This window comes from Ranitomeya imitator, unplaced genomic scaffold, assembly GCF_032444005.1.
Source record: "Ranitomeya imitator isolate aRanImi1 unplaced genomic scaffold, aRanImi1.pri SCAFFOLD_24, whole genome shotgun sequence".
NCBI lineage: Eukaryota > Metazoa > Chordata > Amphibia > Anura > Dendrobatidae > Ranitomeya > Ranitomeya imitator.
Genome location: NW_027194605.1, coordinates 532,357 through 546,593, shown reverse-complemented (window position 1 = coordinate 546,593; position 14,237 = coordinate 532,357). Strand labels below are relative to the sequence as shown.

At 41.6% G+C, this 14,237-nt stretch overlaps 38 non-coding genes across 38 annotated transcripts; all 38 read right to left on the bottom strand.

The window, feature by feature from the left end:
• Positions 1–141: 141 nt before the first annotated feature.
• On the bottom strand, positions 142–214 carry TRNAV-CAC (transfer RNA valine (anticodon CAC)). Its single transcript has one exon. It is a non-coding gene; the product is annotated as a tRNA-Val (tRNA).
• An 86-nt stretch (positions 215–300) lies between these two features.
• Positions 301–373, bottom strand: TRNAV-AAC (transfer RNA valine (anticodon AAC)). Its single transcript has one exon. It is a non-coding gene; the product is annotated as a tRNA-Val (tRNA).
• Positions 374–1,087: 714 nt separating this feature from the next.
• TRNAV-CAC (transfer RNA valine (anticodon CAC)) lies at positions 1,088–1,160 on the bottom strand. Its single transcript has one exon. It is a non-coding gene; the product is annotated as a tRNA-Val (tRNA).
• A 575-nt stretch (positions 1,161–1,735) lies between these two features.
• On the bottom strand, positions 1,736–1,808 carry TRNAV-UAC (transfer RNA valine (anticodon UAC)). Its single transcript has one exon. It is a non-coding gene; the product is annotated as a tRNA-Val (tRNA).
• A 225-nt stretch (positions 1,809–2,033) lies between these two features.
• On the bottom strand, positions 2,034–2,106 carry TRNAV-CAC (transfer RNA valine (anticodon CAC)). The gene has a single exon. It is a non-coding gene; the product is annotated as a tRNA-Val (tRNA).
• An 86-nt stretch (positions 2,107–2,192) lies between these two features.
• TRNAV-AAC (transfer RNA valine (anticodon AAC)) lies at positions 2,193–2,265 on the bottom strand. The gene has a single exon. It is a non-coding gene; the product is annotated as a tRNA-Val (tRNA).
• Positions 2,266–2,681: 416 nt separating this feature from the next.
• TRNAV-UAC (transfer RNA valine (anticodon UAC)) lies at positions 2,682–2,754 on the bottom strand. The gene has a single exon. It is a non-coding gene; the product is annotated as a tRNA-Val (tRNA).
• A 384-nt stretch (positions 2,755–3,138) lies between these two features.
• On the bottom strand, positions 3,139–3,211 carry TRNAV-AAC (transfer RNA valine (anticodon AAC)). Its single transcript has one exon. It is a non-coding gene; the product is annotated as a tRNA-Val (tRNA).
• Positions 3,212–3,627: 416 nt separating this feature from the next.
• Positions 3,628–3,700, bottom strand: TRNAV-UAC (transfer RNA valine (anticodon UAC)). Its single transcript has one exon. It is a non-coding gene; the product is annotated as a tRNA-Val (tRNA).
• Positions 3,701–3,925: 225 nt separating this feature from the next.
• Positions 3,926–3,998, bottom strand: TRNAV-CAC (transfer RNA valine (anticodon CAC)). The gene has a single exon. It is a non-coding gene; the product is annotated as a tRNA-Val (tRNA).
• Positions 3,999–4,084: 86 nt separating this feature from the next.
• TRNAV-AAC (transfer RNA valine (anticodon AAC)) lies at positions 4,085–4,157 on the bottom strand. The gene has a single exon. It is a non-coding gene; the product is annotated as a tRNA-Val (tRNA).
• Positions 4,158–4,871: 714 nt separating this feature from the next.
• On the bottom strand, positions 4,872–4,944 carry TRNAV-CAC (transfer RNA valine (anticodon CAC)). Its single transcript has one exon. It is a non-coding gene; the product is annotated as a tRNA-Val (tRNA).
• An 86-nt stretch (positions 4,945–5,030) lies between these two features.
• On the bottom strand, positions 5,031–5,103 carry TRNAV-AAC (transfer RNA valine (anticodon AAC)). Its single transcript has one exon. It is a non-coding gene; the product is annotated as a tRNA-Val (tRNA).
• Positions 5,104–5,519: 416 nt separating this feature from the next.
• On the bottom strand, positions 5,520–5,592 carry TRNAV-UAC (transfer RNA valine (anticodon UAC)). Its single transcript has one exon. It is a non-coding gene; the product is annotated as a tRNA-Val (tRNA).
• A 225-nt stretch (positions 5,593–5,817) lies between these two features.
• Positions 5,818–5,890, bottom strand: TRNAV-CAC (transfer RNA valine (anticodon CAC)). Its single transcript has one exon. It is a non-coding gene; the product is annotated as a tRNA-Val (tRNA).
• An 86-nt stretch (positions 5,891–5,976) lies between these two features.
• Positions 5,977–6,049, bottom strand: TRNAV-AAC (transfer RNA valine (anticodon AAC)). Its single transcript has one exon. It is a non-coding gene; the product is annotated as a tRNA-Val (tRNA).
• A 416-nt stretch (positions 6,050–6,465) lies between these two features.
• TRNAV-UAC (transfer RNA valine (anticodon UAC)) lies at positions 6,466–6,538 on the bottom strand. The gene has a single exon. It is a non-coding gene; the product is annotated as a tRNA-Val (tRNA).
• A 384-nt stretch (positions 6,539–6,922) lies between these two features.
• Positions 6,923–6,995, bottom strand: TRNAV-AAC (transfer RNA valine (anticodon AAC)). Its single transcript has one exon. It is a non-coding gene; the product is annotated as a tRNA-Val (tRNA).
• Positions 6,996–7,411: 416 nt separating this feature from the next.
• TRNAV-UAC (transfer RNA valine (anticodon UAC)) lies at positions 7,412–7,484 on the bottom strand. The gene has a single exon. It is a non-coding gene; the product is annotated as a tRNA-Val (tRNA).
• A 225-nt stretch (positions 7,485–7,709) lies between these two features.
• Positions 7,710–7,782, bottom strand: TRNAV-CAC (transfer RNA valine (anticodon CAC)). The gene has a single exon. It is a non-coding gene; the product is annotated as a tRNA-Val (tRNA).
• An 86-nt stretch (positions 7,783–7,868) lies between these two features.
• TRNAV-AAC (transfer RNA valine (anticodon AAC)) lies at positions 7,869–7,941 on the bottom strand. Its single transcript has one exon. It is a non-coding gene; the product is annotated as a tRNA-Val (tRNA).
• Positions 7,942–8,357: 416 nt separating this feature from the next.
• TRNAV-UAC (transfer RNA valine (anticodon UAC)) lies at positions 8,358–8,430 on the bottom strand. The gene has a single exon. It is a non-coding gene; the product is annotated as a tRNA-Val (tRNA).
• Positions 8,431–8,655: 225 nt separating this feature from the next.
• On the bottom strand, positions 8,656–8,728 carry TRNAV-CAC (transfer RNA valine (anticodon CAC)). The gene has a single exon. It is a non-coding gene; the product is annotated as a tRNA-Val (tRNA).
• Positions 8,729–8,814: 86 nt separating this feature from the next.
• On the bottom strand, positions 8,815–8,887 carry TRNAV-AAC (transfer RNA valine (anticodon AAC)). Its single transcript has one exon. It is a non-coding gene; the product is annotated as a tRNA-Val (tRNA).
• Positions 8,888–9,303: 416 nt separating this feature from the next.
• On the bottom strand, positions 9,304–9,376 carry TRNAV-UAC (transfer RNA valine (anticodon UAC)). The gene has a single exon. It is a non-coding gene; the product is annotated as a tRNA-Val (tRNA).
• Positions 9,377–9,601: 225 nt separating this feature from the next.
• On the bottom strand, positions 9,602–9,674 carry TRNAV-CAC (transfer RNA valine (anticodon CAC)). The gene has a single exon. It is a non-coding gene; the product is annotated as a tRNA-Val (tRNA).
• Positions 9,675–10,249: 575 nt separating this feature from the next.
• On the bottom strand, positions 10,250–10,322 carry TRNAV-UAC (transfer RNA valine (anticodon UAC)). The gene has a single exon. It is a non-coding gene; the product is annotated as a tRNA-Val (tRNA).
• A 225-nt stretch (positions 10,323–10,547) lies between these two features.
• TRNAV-CAC (transfer RNA valine (anticodon CAC)) lies at positions 10,548–10,620 on the bottom strand. Its single transcript has one exon. It is a non-coding gene; the product is annotated as a tRNA-Val (tRNA).
• Positions 10,621–11,195: 575 nt separating this feature from the next.
• On the bottom strand, positions 11,196–11,268 carry TRNAV-UAC (transfer RNA valine (anticodon UAC)). The gene has a single exon. It is a non-coding gene; the product is annotated as a tRNA-Val (tRNA).
• Positions 11,269–11,493: 225 nt separating this feature from the next.
• On the bottom strand, positions 11,494–11,566 carry TRNAV-CAC (transfer RNA valine (anticodon CAC)). Its single transcript has one exon. It is a non-coding gene; the product is annotated as a tRNA-Val (tRNA).
• Positions 11,567–11,652: 86 nt separating this feature from the next.
• Positions 11,653–11,725, bottom strand: TRNAV-AAC (transfer RNA valine (anticodon AAC)). The gene has a single exon. It is a non-coding gene; the product is annotated as a tRNA-Val (tRNA).
• A 416-nt stretch (positions 11,726–12,141) lies between these two features.
• TRNAV-UAC (transfer RNA valine (anticodon UAC)) lies at positions 12,142–12,214 on the bottom strand. The gene has a single exon. It is a non-coding gene; the product is annotated as a tRNA-Val (tRNA).
• Positions 12,215–12,439: 225 nt separating this feature from the next.
• On the bottom strand, positions 12,440–12,512 carry TRNAV-CAC (transfer RNA valine (anticodon CAC)). The gene has a single exon. It is a non-coding gene; the product is annotated as a tRNA-Val (tRNA).
• Positions 12,513–12,598: 86 nt separating this feature from the next.
• TRNAV-AAC (transfer RNA valine (anticodon AAC)) lies at positions 12,599–12,671 on the bottom strand. Its single transcript has one exon. It is a non-coding gene; the product is annotated as a tRNA-Val (tRNA).
• A 416-nt stretch (positions 12,672–13,087) lies between these two features.
• On the bottom strand, positions 13,088–13,160 carry TRNAV-UAC (transfer RNA valine (anticodon UAC)). Its single transcript has one exon. It is a non-coding gene; the product is annotated as a tRNA-Val (tRNA).
• A 225-nt stretch (positions 13,161–13,385) lies between these two features.
• On the bottom strand, positions 13,386–13,458 carry TRNAV-CAC (transfer RNA valine (anticodon CAC)). The gene has a single exon. It is a non-coding gene; the product is annotated as a tRNA-Val (tRNA).
• Positions 13,459–13,544: 86 nt separating this feature from the next.
• TRNAV-AAC (transfer RNA valine (anticodon AAC)) lies at positions 13,545–13,617 on the bottom strand. The gene has a single exon. It is a non-coding gene; the product is annotated as a tRNA-Val (tRNA).
• Positions 13,618–14,033: 416 nt separating this feature from the next.
• TRNAV-UAC (transfer RNA valine (anticodon UAC)) lies at positions 14,034–14,106 on the bottom strand. Its single transcript has one exon. It is a non-coding gene; the product is annotated as a tRNA-Val (tRNA).
• Positions 14,107–14,237: the final 131 nt, after the last annotated feature.

Below are 14,237 nucleotides of genomic sequence, written 5' to 3'. Positions count from 1 at the left end.
CATGTTTCTGCCCAGTTTTGAACTGGGGACCTTTCGCGTGTTAGGCGAATGTGATAACCACTACACTACAGAAACGGAACGAAAAAGGTTACTGTGGTCATGGCAAGGAATAAAGATCAAGGATTGAAAGTCAAAATGCATTGTTTCTGCCCAGTTTCGAACTGGGGACCTTTCGCGTGTGAGGCGAACGTGATAACCACTACACTACAGAAACTAGATGAAAGACGTTACTGGGCTCACGACAAGCAATCGAGATCAAGAACTGAAAGTCAATAGCTTTGTCAGCAAAGCATAATGGCGTGTTTCTGCCCAGTTTTGAACTGGGGACCTTTCGCGTGTTAGGCGAACGTGATAACCACTACACTACAGAAACTCCGTGCTAAGCTCAAACTGTTCAAACACACCGAAATGAAATTGAAAAAAAATGATCCAGCCAAACTCAACAGGTCTTCCTCTATGTCTGAACACAGGACAAAGTGCACTTTTCAACCAAGGAACCTTTCATTTGTCAGACTACTGAAAAAAAGAAAAAACATGGAAACAAAACCATTTTGCAAAAAAAAATCTCATGCCTTTGTCCAAAAGCCAAAAAGAAAGAGAAAAAGCAAGTAGATGCCTGCTTTCGCACCTTGATCCTATCAGGTGTTACTTGAACTAGAAAAACGTATACAATGTCAAAAACACACACTCTTGACAAAAGCAGACGCATGTAGAAATCATCAAAGGGGTAAAAATGATGCTGATTACATCAACAATATACACTTGTGATCAAAATAAAGAGAAACCGCATGCTTCTGCCCGGGATCGAACCGGAGACCTTTCGCGTGTAAAGCGACCGTGATAACCACTACACTACAGAAACTAGATAACAGACGTTACTGGGCTCACGACAAGCAATCGAGATCAAGAACTGAAAGTCAATAGCTTTGTCAGCAAAGCATTATGGCATGTTTCTGCCCAGTTTTGAACTGGGGACCTTTCGCGTGTTAGGCGAATGTGATAACCACTACACTACAGAAACGGAACGAAAAAGGTTACTGTGGTCATGGCAAGGAATAAAGATCAAGGATTGAAAGTCAAAATGCATTGTTTCTGCCCAGTTTCGAACTGGGGACCTTTCGCGTGTGAGGCGAACGTGATAACCACTACACTACAGAAACTAGATGAAAGACGTTACTGGGCTCACGACAAGCAATCGAGATCAAGAACTGAAAGTCAATAGCTTTGTCAGCAAAGCATAATGGCGTGTTTCTGCCCAGTTTTGAACTGGGGACCTTTCGCGTGTTAGGCGAACGTGACAACCACTACACTACAGAAACTCCGTGCTAAGCTCAAACTGTTCAAACACACCGAAATGAAATTGAAAAAAAATGATCCAGCCAAACTCAACAGGTCTTCCTCTATGTCTGAACACAGGACAAAGTGCACTTTTCAACCAAGGAACCTTTCATTTGTCAGACTACTGAAAAAAAGAAAAAACATGGAAACAAAACCATTTTGCAAAAAAAAATCTCATGCCTTTGTCCAAAAGCCAAAAAGAAAGAGAAAAAGCAAGTAGATGCCTGCTTTCGCACCTTGATCCTATCAGGTGTTACTTGAACTAGAAAAACGTATACAATGTCAAAAACACACACTCTTGACAAAAGCAGACGCATGTAGAAATCATCAAAGGGGTAAAAATGATGCTGATTACATCAACAATATACACTTGTGATCAAAATAAAGAGAAACCGCATGCTTCTGCCCGGGATCGAACCGGAGACCTTTCGCGTGTAAAGCGAACGTGATAACCACTACACTACAGAAACTAGATAACAGACGTTACTGGGCTCATGACAAGCAATCGAGATCAAGAACTGAAAGTCAATAGCTTTGTCAGCAAAGCATTATGGCATGTTTCTGCCCAGTTTTGAACTGGGGACCTTTCGCGTGTTAGGCGAATGTGATAACCACTACACTACAGAAACTGAACGAAAAAGGTTACTGTGGTCATGGCAAGGAATAAAGATCAAGGATTGAAAGTCAAAATGCATTGTTTCTGCCCAGTTTCGAACTGGGGACCTTTCGCGTGTGAGGCGAACGTGATAACCACTACACTACAGAAACTAGATGAAAGACGTTACTGGGCTCACGACAAGCAATCGAGATCAAGAACTGAAAGTCAATAGCTTTGTCAGCAAAGCATAATGGCGTGTTTCTGCCCAGTTTTGAACTGGGGACCTTTCGCGTGTTAGGCGAACGTGATAACCACTACACTACAGAAACTCCGTGCTAAGATCAAACTGTTCAAACACACCGAAATGAAATTGAAAAAAAATGATCCAGCCAAACTCAACAGGTCTTCCTCTATGTCTGAACACAGGACAAAGTGCACTTTTCAACCAAGGAACCTTTCATTTGTCAGACTACTGAAAAAAAGAAAAAACATGGAAACAAAACCATTTTGCAAAAAAAAATCTCATGCCTTTGTCCAAAAGCCAAAAAGAAAGAGAAAAAGCAAGTAGATGCCTGCTTTCGCACCTTGATCCTATCAGGTGTTACTTGAACTAGAAAAACGTATACAATGTCAAAAACACACACTCTTGACAAAAGCAGACGCATGTAGAAATCATCAAAGGGGTAAAAATGATGCTGATTACATCAACAATATACACTTGTGATCAAAATAAAGAGAAACCGCATGCTTCTGCCCGGGATCGAACCGGAGACCTTTCGCGTGTAAAGCGAACGTGATAACCACTACACTACAGAAACTAGATAACAGACGTTACTGGGCTCACGACAAGCAATCGAGATCAAGAACTGAAAGTCAATAGCTTTGTCAGCAAAGCATTATGGCATGTTTCTGCCCAGTTTTGAACTGGGGACCTTTCGCGTGTTAGGCGAATGTGATAACCACTACACTACAGAAACGGAACGAAAAAGGTTACTGTGGTCATGGCAAGGAATAAAGATCAAGGATTGAAAGTCAAAATGCATTGTTTCTGCCCAGTTTCGAACTGGGGACCTTTCACGCGTGAGGCGAACGTGATAACCACTACACTACAGAAACTAGATGAAAGACGTTACTGGGCTCACAACAAGCAATCGAGATCAAGAACTGAAAGTCAATAGCTTTGTCAGCAAAGCATAATGGCGTGTTTCTGCCCAGTTTTGAACTGGGGACCTTTCGCGTGTTAGGCGAACGTGATAACCACTACACTACAGAAACTCCGTGCTAAGCTCAAACTGTTCAAACACACCGAAATGAAATTGAAAAAAAATGATCCAGCCAAACTCAACAGGTCTTCCTCTATGTCTGAACACAGGACAAAGTGCACTTTTCAACCAAGGAACCTTTCATTTGTCAGACTACTGAAAAAAAGAAAAAACATGGAAACAAAACCATTTTGCAAAAAAAAATCTCATGCCTTTGTCCAAAAGCCAAAAAGAAAGAGAAAAAGCAAGTAGATGCCTGCTTTCACACCTTGATCCTATCAGGTGTTACTTGAACTAGAAAAACGTATACAATGTCAAAAACACACACTCTTGACAAAAGCAGACGCATGTAGAAATCATCAAAGGGGTAAAAATGATGCTGATTACATCAACAATATACACTTGTGATCAAAATAAAGAGAAACCGCATGCTTCTGCCCGGGATCGAACCGGAGACCTTTCGCGTGTAAAGCGAACGTGATAACCACTACACTACAGAAACTAGATAACAGACGTTACTGGGCTCACGACAAGCAATCGAGATCAAGAACTGAAAGTCAATAGCTTTGTCAGCAAAGCATTATGGCATGTTTCTGCCCAGTTTTGAACTGGGGACCTTTCGCGTGTTAGGCGAATGTGATAACCACTACACTACAGAAACGGAACGAAAAAGGTTACTGTGGTCATGGCAAGGAATAAAGATCAAGGATTGAAAGTCAAAATGCATTGTTTCTGCCCAGTTTCGAACTGGGGACCTTTCGCGTGTGAGGCGAACGTGATAACCACTACACTACAGAAACTAGATGAAAGACGTTACTGGGCTCACGACAAGCAATCGAGATCAAGAACTGAAAGTCAATAGCTTTGTCAGCAAAGCATAATGGCGTGTTTCTGCCCAGTTTTGAACTGGGGACCTTTCGCGTGTTAGGCGAACGTGATAACCACTACACTACAGAAACTCCGTGCTAAGCTCAAACTGTTCAAACACACCGAAATGAAATTGAAAAAAAATGATCCAGCCAAACTCAACAGGTCTTCCTCTATGTCTGAACACAGGACAAAGTGCACTTTTCAACCAAGGAACCTTTCATTTGTCAGACTACTGAAAAAAAGAAAAAACATGGAAACAAAACCATTTTGCAAAAAAAAATCTCATGCCTTTGTCCAAAAGCCAAAAAGAAAGAGAAAAAGCAAGTAGATGCCTGCTTTCGCACCTTGATCCTATCAGGTGTTACTTGAACTAGAAAAACGTATACAATGTCAAAAACACACACTCTTGACAAAAGCAGACGCATGTAGAAATCATCAAAGGGGTAAAAATGATGCTGATTACATCAACAATATACACTTGTGATCAAAATAAAGAGAAACCGCATGCTTCTGCCCGGGATCGAACCGGAGATCTTTCGCGTGTAAAGCGAACGTGATAACCACTACACTACAGAAACTAGATAACAGACGTTACTGGGCTCACGACAAGCAATCGAGATCAAGAACTGAAAGTCAATAGCTTTGTCAGCAAAGCATTATGGCATGTTTCTGCCCAGTTTTGAACTGGGGACCTTTCGCGTGTTAGGCGAATGTGATAACCACTACACTACAGAAACGGAACGAAAAAGGTTACCGTGGTCATGGCAAGGAATAAAGTTCAAGGATTGAAAGTCAAAATGCATTGTTTCTGCCCAGTTTCGAACTGGGGACCTTTCGCGTGTGAGGCGAACGTGATAACCACTACACTACAGAAACTAGATGAAAGACGTTACTGGGCTCACGACAAGCAATCGAGATCAAGAACTGAAAGTCAATAGCTTTGTCAGCAAAGCATAATGGCGTGTTTCTGCCCAGTTTTGAACTGGGGACCTTTCGCGTGTTAGGCGAACGTGATAACCACTACACTACAGAAACTCCGTGCTAAGCTCAAACTGTTCAAACACACCGAAATGAAATTGAAAAAAAATGATCCAGCCAAACTCAACAGGTCTTCCTCTATGTCTGAACACAGGACAAAGTGCACTTTTCAACCAAGGAACCTTTCATTTGTCAGACTACTGAAAAAAAGAAAAAACATGGAAACAAAACCATTTTGCAAAAAAAAATCTCATGCCTTTGTCCAAAAGCCAAAAAGAAAGAGAAAAAGCAAGTAGATGCCTGCTTTCGCACCTTGATCCTATCAGGTGTTACTTGAACTAGAAAAACGTATACAATGTCAAAAACACACACTCTTGACAAAAGCAGACGCATGTAGAAATCATCAAAGGGGTAAAAATGATGCTGATTACATCAACAATATACACTTGTGATCAAAATAAAGAGAAACCGCATGCTTCTGCCCGGGATCGAACCGGAGACCTTTCGCGTGTAAAGCGAACGTGATAACCACTACACTACAGAAACTAGATAACAGACGTTACTGGGCTCATGACAAGCAATCGAGATCAAGAACTGAAAGTCAATAGCTTTGTCAGCAAAGCATTATGGCATGTTTCTGCCCAGTTTTGAACTGGGGACCTTTCGCGTGTTAGGCGAATGTGATAACCACTACACTACAGAAACGGAACAAAAAAGGTTACTGTGGTCATGGCAAGGAATAAAGATCAAGGATTGAAAGTCAAAATGCATTGTTTCTGCCCAGTTTCGAACTGGGGACCTTTCGCGTGTGAGGCGAACGTGATAACCACTACACTACAGAAACTAGATGAAAGACGTTACTGGGCTCAAGACAAGCAATCGAGATCAAGAACTGAAAGTCAATAGCTTTGTCAGCAAAGCATAATGGCGTGTTTCTGCCCAGTTTTGAACTGGGGACCTTTCGCGTGTTAGGCGAACGTGATAACCACTACACTACAGAAACTCCGTGCTAAGCTCAAACTGTTCAAACACACCGAAATTAAATTGAAAAAAAATGATCCAGCCAAACTCAACAGGTCTTCCTCTATGTCTGAACACAGGACAAAGTGCACTTTTCAACCAAGGAACCTTTCATTTGTCAGACTACTGAAAAAAAGAAAAAACATGGAAACAAAACCATTTTGCAAAAAAAAATCTCATGCCTTTGTCCAAAAGCCAAAAAGAAAGAGAAAAAGCAAGTAGATGCCTGCTTTCGCACCTTGATCCTATCAGGTGTTACTTGAACTAGAAAAACGTATACAATGTCAAAAACACACACTCTTGACAAAAGCAGACGCATGTAGAAATCATCAAAGGGGTAAAAATGATGCTGATTACATCAACAATATACACTTGTGATCAAAATAAAGAGAAACCGCATGCTTCTGCCCGGGATCGAACCGGAGACCTTTCGCGTGTAAAGCGAACGTGATAACCACTACACTACAGAAACTAGATAACAGACGTTACTGGGCTCACGACAAGCAATCGAGATCAAGAACTGAAAGTCAATAGCTTTGTCAGCAAAGCATTATGGCATGTTTCTGCCCAGTTTTGAACTGGGGACCTTTCGCGTGTTAGGCGAATGTGATAACCACTACACTACAGAAACGGAACGAAAAAGGTTACTGTGGTCATGGCAAGGAATAAAGATCAAGGATTGAAAGTCAAAATGCATTGTTTCTGCCCAGTTTCGAACTGGGGACCTTTCACGTGTGAGGCGAACGTGATAACCACTACACTACAGAAACTAGATGAAAGACGTTACTGGGCTCACGACAAGCAATCGAGATCAAGAACTGAAAGTCAATAGCTTTGTCAGCAAAGCATAATGGCGTGTTTCTGCCCAGTTTTGAACTGGGGACCTTTCGCGTGTTAGGCGAACGTGATAACCACTACACTACAGAAACTCCGTGCTAAGCTCAAACTGTTCAAACACACCGAAATGAAATTGAAAAAAAATGATCCAGCCAAACTCAACAGGTCTTCCTCTATGTCTGAACACAGGACAAAGTGCACTTTTCAACCAAGGAACCTTTCATTTGTCAGACTACTGAAAAAAAGAAAAAACATGGAAACAAAACCATTTTGCAAAAAAAAATCTCATGCCTTTGTCCAAAAGCCAAAAAGAAAGAGAAAAAGCAAGTAGATGCCTGCTTTCGCACCTTGATCCTATCAGGTGTTACTTGAACTAGAAAAACGTATACAATGTCAAAAACACACACTCTTGACAAAAGCAGACGCATGTAGAAATCATCAAAGGGGTAAAAATGATGCTGATTACATCAACAATATACACTTGTGATCAAAATAAAGAGAAACCGCATGCTTCTGCCCGGGATCGAACCGGAGACCTTTCGCGTGTAAAGCGAACGTGATAACCACTACACTACAGAAACTAGATAACAGACGTTACTGGGCTCACGACAAGCAATCGAGATCAAGAACTGAAAGTCAATAGCTTTGTCAGCAAAGCATTATGGCATGTTTCTGCCCAGTTTTGAACTGGGGACCTTTCGCGTGTTAGGCGAATGTGATAACCACTACACTACAGAAACGGAACGAAAAAGGTTACTGTGGTCATGGCAAGGAATAAAGATCAAGGATTGAAAGTCAAAATGCATTGTTTCTGCCCAGTTTCGAACTGGGGACCTTTCGCGTGTGAGGCGAACGTGATAACCACTACACTACAGAAACTAGATGAAAGACGTTACTGGGCTCACGACAAGCAATCGAGATCAAGAACTGAAAGTCAATAGCTTTGTCAGCAAAGCATAATGGCGTGTTTCTGCCCAGTTTTGAACTGGGGACCTTTCGCGTGTTAGGCGAACGTGATAACCACTACACTACAGAAACTCCGTGCTAAGCTCAAACTGTTCAAACACACCGAAATGAAATTGAAAAAAAATGATCCAGCCAAACTCAACAGGTCTTCCTCTATGTCTGAACACAGGACAAAGTGCACTTTTCAACCAAGGAACCTTTCATTTGTCAGACTACTGAAAAAAAGAAAAAACATGGAAACAAAACCATTTTGCAAAAAAAAATCTCATGCCTTTGTCCAAAAGCCAAAAAGAAAGAGAAAAAGCAAGTAGATGCCTGCTTTCGCACCTTGATCCTATCAGGTGTTACTTGAACTAGAAAAACGTATACAATGTCAAAAACACACACTCTTGACAAAAGCAGACGCATGTAGAAATCATCAAAGGGGTAAAAATGATGCTGATTACATCAACAATATACACTTGTGATCAAAATAAAGAGAAACCGCATGCTTCTGCCCGGGATCGAACCGGAGACCTTTCGCGTGTAAAGCGAACGTGATAACCACTACACTACAGAAACTAGATAACAGACGTTACTGGGCTCACGACAAGCAATCGAGATCAAGAACTGAAAGTCAATAGCTTTGTCAGCAAAGCATTATGGCATGTTTCTGCCCAGTTTTGAACTGGGGACCTTTCGCGTGTTAGGCGAATGTGATAACCACTACACTACAGAAACGGAACGAAAAAGGTTACTGTGGTCATGGCAAGGAATAAAGATCAAGGATTGAAAGTCAAAATGCATTGTTTCTGCCCAGTTTCGAACTGGGGACCTTTCGCGTGTGAGGCGAACGTGATAACCACTACACTACAGAAACTAGATGAAAGACGTTACTGGGCTCACGACAAGCAATCGAGATCAAGAACTGAAAGTCAATAGCTTTGTCAGCAAAGCATAATGGCGTGTTTCTGCCCAGTTTTGAACTGGGGACCTTTCGCGTGTTAGGCGAACGTGATAACCACTACACTACAGAAACTCCGTGCTAAGCTCAAACTGTTCAAACACACCGAAATGAAATTGAAAAAAAATGATCCAGCCAAACTCAACAGGTCTTCCTCTATGTCTGAACACAGGACAAAGTGCACTTTTCAACCAAGGAACCTTTCATTTGTCAGACTACTGAAAAAAAGAAAAAACATGGAAACAAAACCATTTTGCAAAAAAAAATCTCATGCCTTTGTCCAAAAGCCAAAAAGAAAGAGAAAAAGCAAGTAGATGCCTGCTTTCGCACCTTGATCCTATCAGGTGTTACTTGAACTAGAAAAACGTATACAATGTCAAAAACACACACTCTTGACAAAAGCAGACGCATGTAGAAATCATCAAAGGGGTAAAAATGATGCTGATTACATCAACAATATACACTTGTGATCAAAATAAAGAGAAACCGCATGCTTCTGCCCGGGATCGAACCGGAGACCTTTCGCGTGTAAAGCGAACGTGATAACCACTACACTACAGAAACTAGATAACAGACGTTACTGGGCTCACGACAAGCAATCGAGATCAAGAACTGAAAGTCAATAGCTTTGTCAGCAAAGCATTATGGCATGTTTCTGCCCAGTTTTGAACTGGGGACCTTTCGCGTGTTAGGCGAATGTGATAACCACTACACTACAGAAACGGAACGAAAAAGGTTACTGTGGTCATGGCAAGGAATAAAGATCAAGGATTGAAAGTCAAAATGCATTGTTTCTGCCCAGTTTCGAACTGGGGACCTTTCGCGTGTGAGGCGAACGTGATAACCACTACACTACAGAAACTAGATGAAAGACGTTACTGGGCTCACGACAAGCAATCGAGATCAAGAACTGAAAGTCAATAGCTTTGTCAGCAAAGCATAATGGCGTGTTTCTGCCCAGTTTTGAACTGGGGACCTTTCGCGTGTTAGGCGAACGTGACAACCACTACACTACAGAAACTCCGTGCTAAGCTCAAACTGTTCAAACACACCGAAATGAAATTGAAAAAAAATGATCCAGCCAAACTCAACAGGTCTTCCTCTATGTCTGAACACAGGACAAAGTGCACTTTTCAACCAAGGAACCTTTCATTTGTCAGACTACTGAAAAAAAGAAAAAACATGGAAACAAAACCATTTTGCAAAAAAAAATCTCATGCCTTTGTCCAAAAGCCAAAAAGAAAGAGAAAAAGCAAGTAGATGCCTGCTTTCGCACCTTGATCCTATCAGGTGTTACTTGAACTAGAAAAACGTATACAATGTCAAAAACACACACTCTTGACAAAAGCAGACGCATGTAGAAATCATCAAAGGGGTAAAAATGATGCTGATTACATCAACAATATACACTTGTGATCAAAATAAAGAGAAACCGCATGCTTCTGCCCGGGATCGAACCGGAGACCTTTCGCGTGTAAAGCGAACGTGATAACCACTACACTACAGAAACTAGATAACAGACGTTACTGGGCTCACGACAAGCAATCGAGATCAAGAACTGAAAGTCAATAGCTTTGTCAGCAAAGCATTATGGCATGTTTCTGCCCAGTTTTGAACTGGGGACCTTTCGCGTGTTAGGCGAATGTGATAACCACTACACTACAGAAACGGAACGAAAAAGGTTACTGTGGTCATGGCAAGGAATAAAGATCAAGGATTGAAAGTCAAAATGCATTGTTTCTGCCCAGTTTCGAACTGGGGACCTTTCGCGTGTGAGGCGAACGTGATAACCACTACACTACAGAAACTAGATGAAAGACGTTACTGGGCTCACGACAAGCAATCGAGATCAAGAACTGAAAGTCAATAGCTTTGTCAGCAAAGCATAATCGCGTGTTTCTGCCCAGTTTTGAACTGGGGACCTTTCGCGTGTTAGGCGAACGTGATAACCGCTACACTACAGAAACTCCGTGCTAAGCTCAAACTGTTCAAACACACCGAAATGAAATTGAAAAAAAATGATCCAGCCAAACTCAACAGGTCTTCCTCTATGTCTGAACACAGGACAAAGTGCACTTTTCAACCAAGGAACCTTTCATTTGTCAGACTACTGAAAAAAAGAAAAAACATGGAAACAAAACCATTTTGCAAAAAAAAATCTCATGCCTTTGTCCAAAAGCCAAAAAGAAAGAGAAAAAGCAAGTAGATGCCTGCTTTCGCACCTTGATCCTATCAGGTGTTACTTGAACTAGAAAAACGTATACAATGTCAAAAACACACACTCTTGACAAAAGCAGACGCATGTAGAAATCATCAAAGGGGTAAAAATGATGCTGATTACATCAACAATATACACTTGTGATCAAAATAAAGAGAAACCGCATGCTTCTGCCCGGGATCGAACCGGAGACCTTTCGCGTGTAAAGCGAACGTGATAACCACTACACTACAGAAACTAGATAACAGACGTTACTGGGCTCACGACAAGCAATCGAGATCAAGAACTGAAAGTCAATAGCTTTGTCAGCAAAGCATTATGGCATGTTTCTGCCCAGTTTTGAACTGGGGACCTTTCGCGTGTTAGGCGAATGTGATAACCACTACACTACAGAAACGGAACGAAAAAGGTTACTGTGGTCATGGCAAGGAATAAAGATCAAGGATTGAAAGTCAAAATGCATTGTTTCTGCCCAGTTTCGAACTGGGGACCTTTCGCGTGTGAGGCGAACGTGATAACCACTACACTACAGAAACTAGATGAAAGACGTTACTGGGCTCACGACAAGCAATCGAGATCAAGAACTGAAAGTCAATAGCTTTGTCAGCAAAGCATAATGGCGTGTTTCTGCCCAGTTTTGAACTGGGGACCTTTCGCGTGTTAGGCGAACGTGATAACCACTACACTACAGAAACTCCGTGCTAAGCTCAAACTGTTCAAACACACCGAAATGAAATTGAAAAAAAATGATCCAGCCAAACTCAACAGGTCTTCCTCTATGTCTGAACACAGGACAAAGTGCACTTTTCAACCAAGGAACCTTTCATTTGTCAGACTACTGAAAAAAAGAAAAAACATGGAAACAAAACCATTTTGCAAAAAAAAATCTCATGCCTTTGTCCAAAAGCCAAAAAGAAAGAGAAAAAGCAAGTAGATGCCTGCTTTCGCACCTTGATCCTATCAGGTGTTACTTGAACTAGAAAAACGTATACAATGTCAAAAACACACACTCTTGACAAAAGCAGACGCATGTAGAAATCATCAAAGGGGTAAAAATGATGCTGATTACATCAACAATATACACTTGTGATCAAAATAAAGAGAAACCGCATGCTTCTGCCCGGGATCGAACCGGAGACCTTTCGCGTGTAAAGCGAACGTGATAACCACTACACTACAGAAACTAGATAACAGACGTTACTGGGCTCACGACAAGCAATCGAGATCAAGAACTGAAAGTCAATAGCTTTGTCAGCAAAGCATTATGGCATGTTTCTGCCCAGTTTTGAACTGGGGACCTTTCGCGTGTTAGGCGAATGTGATAACCACTACACTACAGAAACGGAACGAAAAAGGTTACTGTGGTCATGGCAAGGAATAAAGATCAAGGATTGAAAGTCAAAATGCATTGTTTCTGCCCAGTTTCGAACTGGGGACCTTTCGCGTGTGAGGCGAACGTGATAACCACTACACTACAGAAACTAGATGAAAGACGTTACTGGGCTCACGACAAGCAATCGAGATCAAGAACTGAAAGTCAATAGCTTTGTCAGCAAAGCATAATGGCGTGTTTCTGCCCAGTTTTGAACTGGGGACCTTTCGCGTGTTAGGCGAACGTGATAACCACTACACTACAGAAACTCCGTGCTAAGCTCAAACTGTTCAAACACACCGAAATGAAATTGAAAAAAAATGATCCAGCCAAACTCAACAGGTCTTCCTCTATGTCTGAACACAGGACAAAGCGCACTTTTCAACCAAGGAACCTTTCATTTGTCAGACTACTGAAAAAAAGAAAAAACATGGAAACAAAACCATTTTGCAAAAAAAAATCTCATGCCTTTGTCCAAAAGCCAAAAAGAAAGAGAAAAAGCAAGTGGATGCCTGCTTTCGCACCTTGATCCTATCAGGTGTTACTTGAACTAGAAAAACGTATACAATGTCAAAAACACACACTCTTGACAAAAGCAGACGCATGTAGAAATCATCAAAGGGGTAAAAATGATGCTGATTACATCAACAATATACACTTGTGATCAAAATAAAGAGAAACCGCATGCTTCTGCCCGGGATCGAACCGGAGACCTTTCGCGTGTAAAGCGAACGTGATAACCACTACACTACAGAAACTAGATAACAGACGTTACTGGGCTCACGACAAGCAATCGAGATCAAGAACTGAAAGTCAATAGCTTTGTCAGCAAAGCATTATGGCATGTTTCTGCCCAGTTTTGAACTGGGGACCTTTCGCGTGTTAGGCGAATGTGATAACCACTACACTACAGAAACGGAACGAAAAAGGTTACTGTGGTCATGGCAAGGAATAAAGATCAAGGATTGAAAGTCAAAATGCATTGTTTCTGCCCAGTTTCGAACTGGGGACCTTTCGCGTGTGAGGCGAACGTGATAACCACTACACTACAGAAACTAGATGAAAGACGTTACTGGGCTCACGACAAGCAATCGAGATCAAGAACTGAAAGTCAATAGCTTTGTCAGCACAGCATAATGGCGTGTTTCTGCCCAGTTTTGAACTGGGGACCTTTCGCGTGTTAGGCGAACGTGATAACCACTACACTACAGAAACTCCGTGCTAAGCACAAACTGTTCAAACACACCGAAATGAAATTGAAAAAAAATGATCCAGCCAAACTCAACAGGTCTTCCTCTATGTCTGAACACAGGACAAAGTGCACTTTTCAACCAAGGAACCTTTCATTTGTCAGACTACTGAAAAAAAGAAAAAACATGGAAACAAAACCATTTTGCAAAAAAAAATCTCATGCCTTTGTCCAAAAGCCAAAAAGAAAGAGAAAAAGCAAGTAGATGCCTGCTTTCGCACCTTGATCCTATCAGGTGTTACTTGAACTAGAAAAACGTATACAATGTCAAAAACACACACTCTTGACAAAAGCAGACGCATGTAGAAATCATCAAAGGGGTAAAAATGATGCTGATTACATCAACAATATACACTTGTGATCAAAATAAAGAGAAACCGCATGCTTCTGCCCGGGATCGAACCGGAGACCTTTCGCGTGTAAAGCGAACGTGATAACCACTACACTACAGAAACTAGATAACAGACGTTACTGGGCTCACGACAAGCAATCGAGATCAAGAACTGAAAGTCAATAGCTTTGTCAGCAAAGCATTATGGCATGTTTCTGCCCAGTTTTGAACTGGGGACCTTTCGCGTGTTAGGCG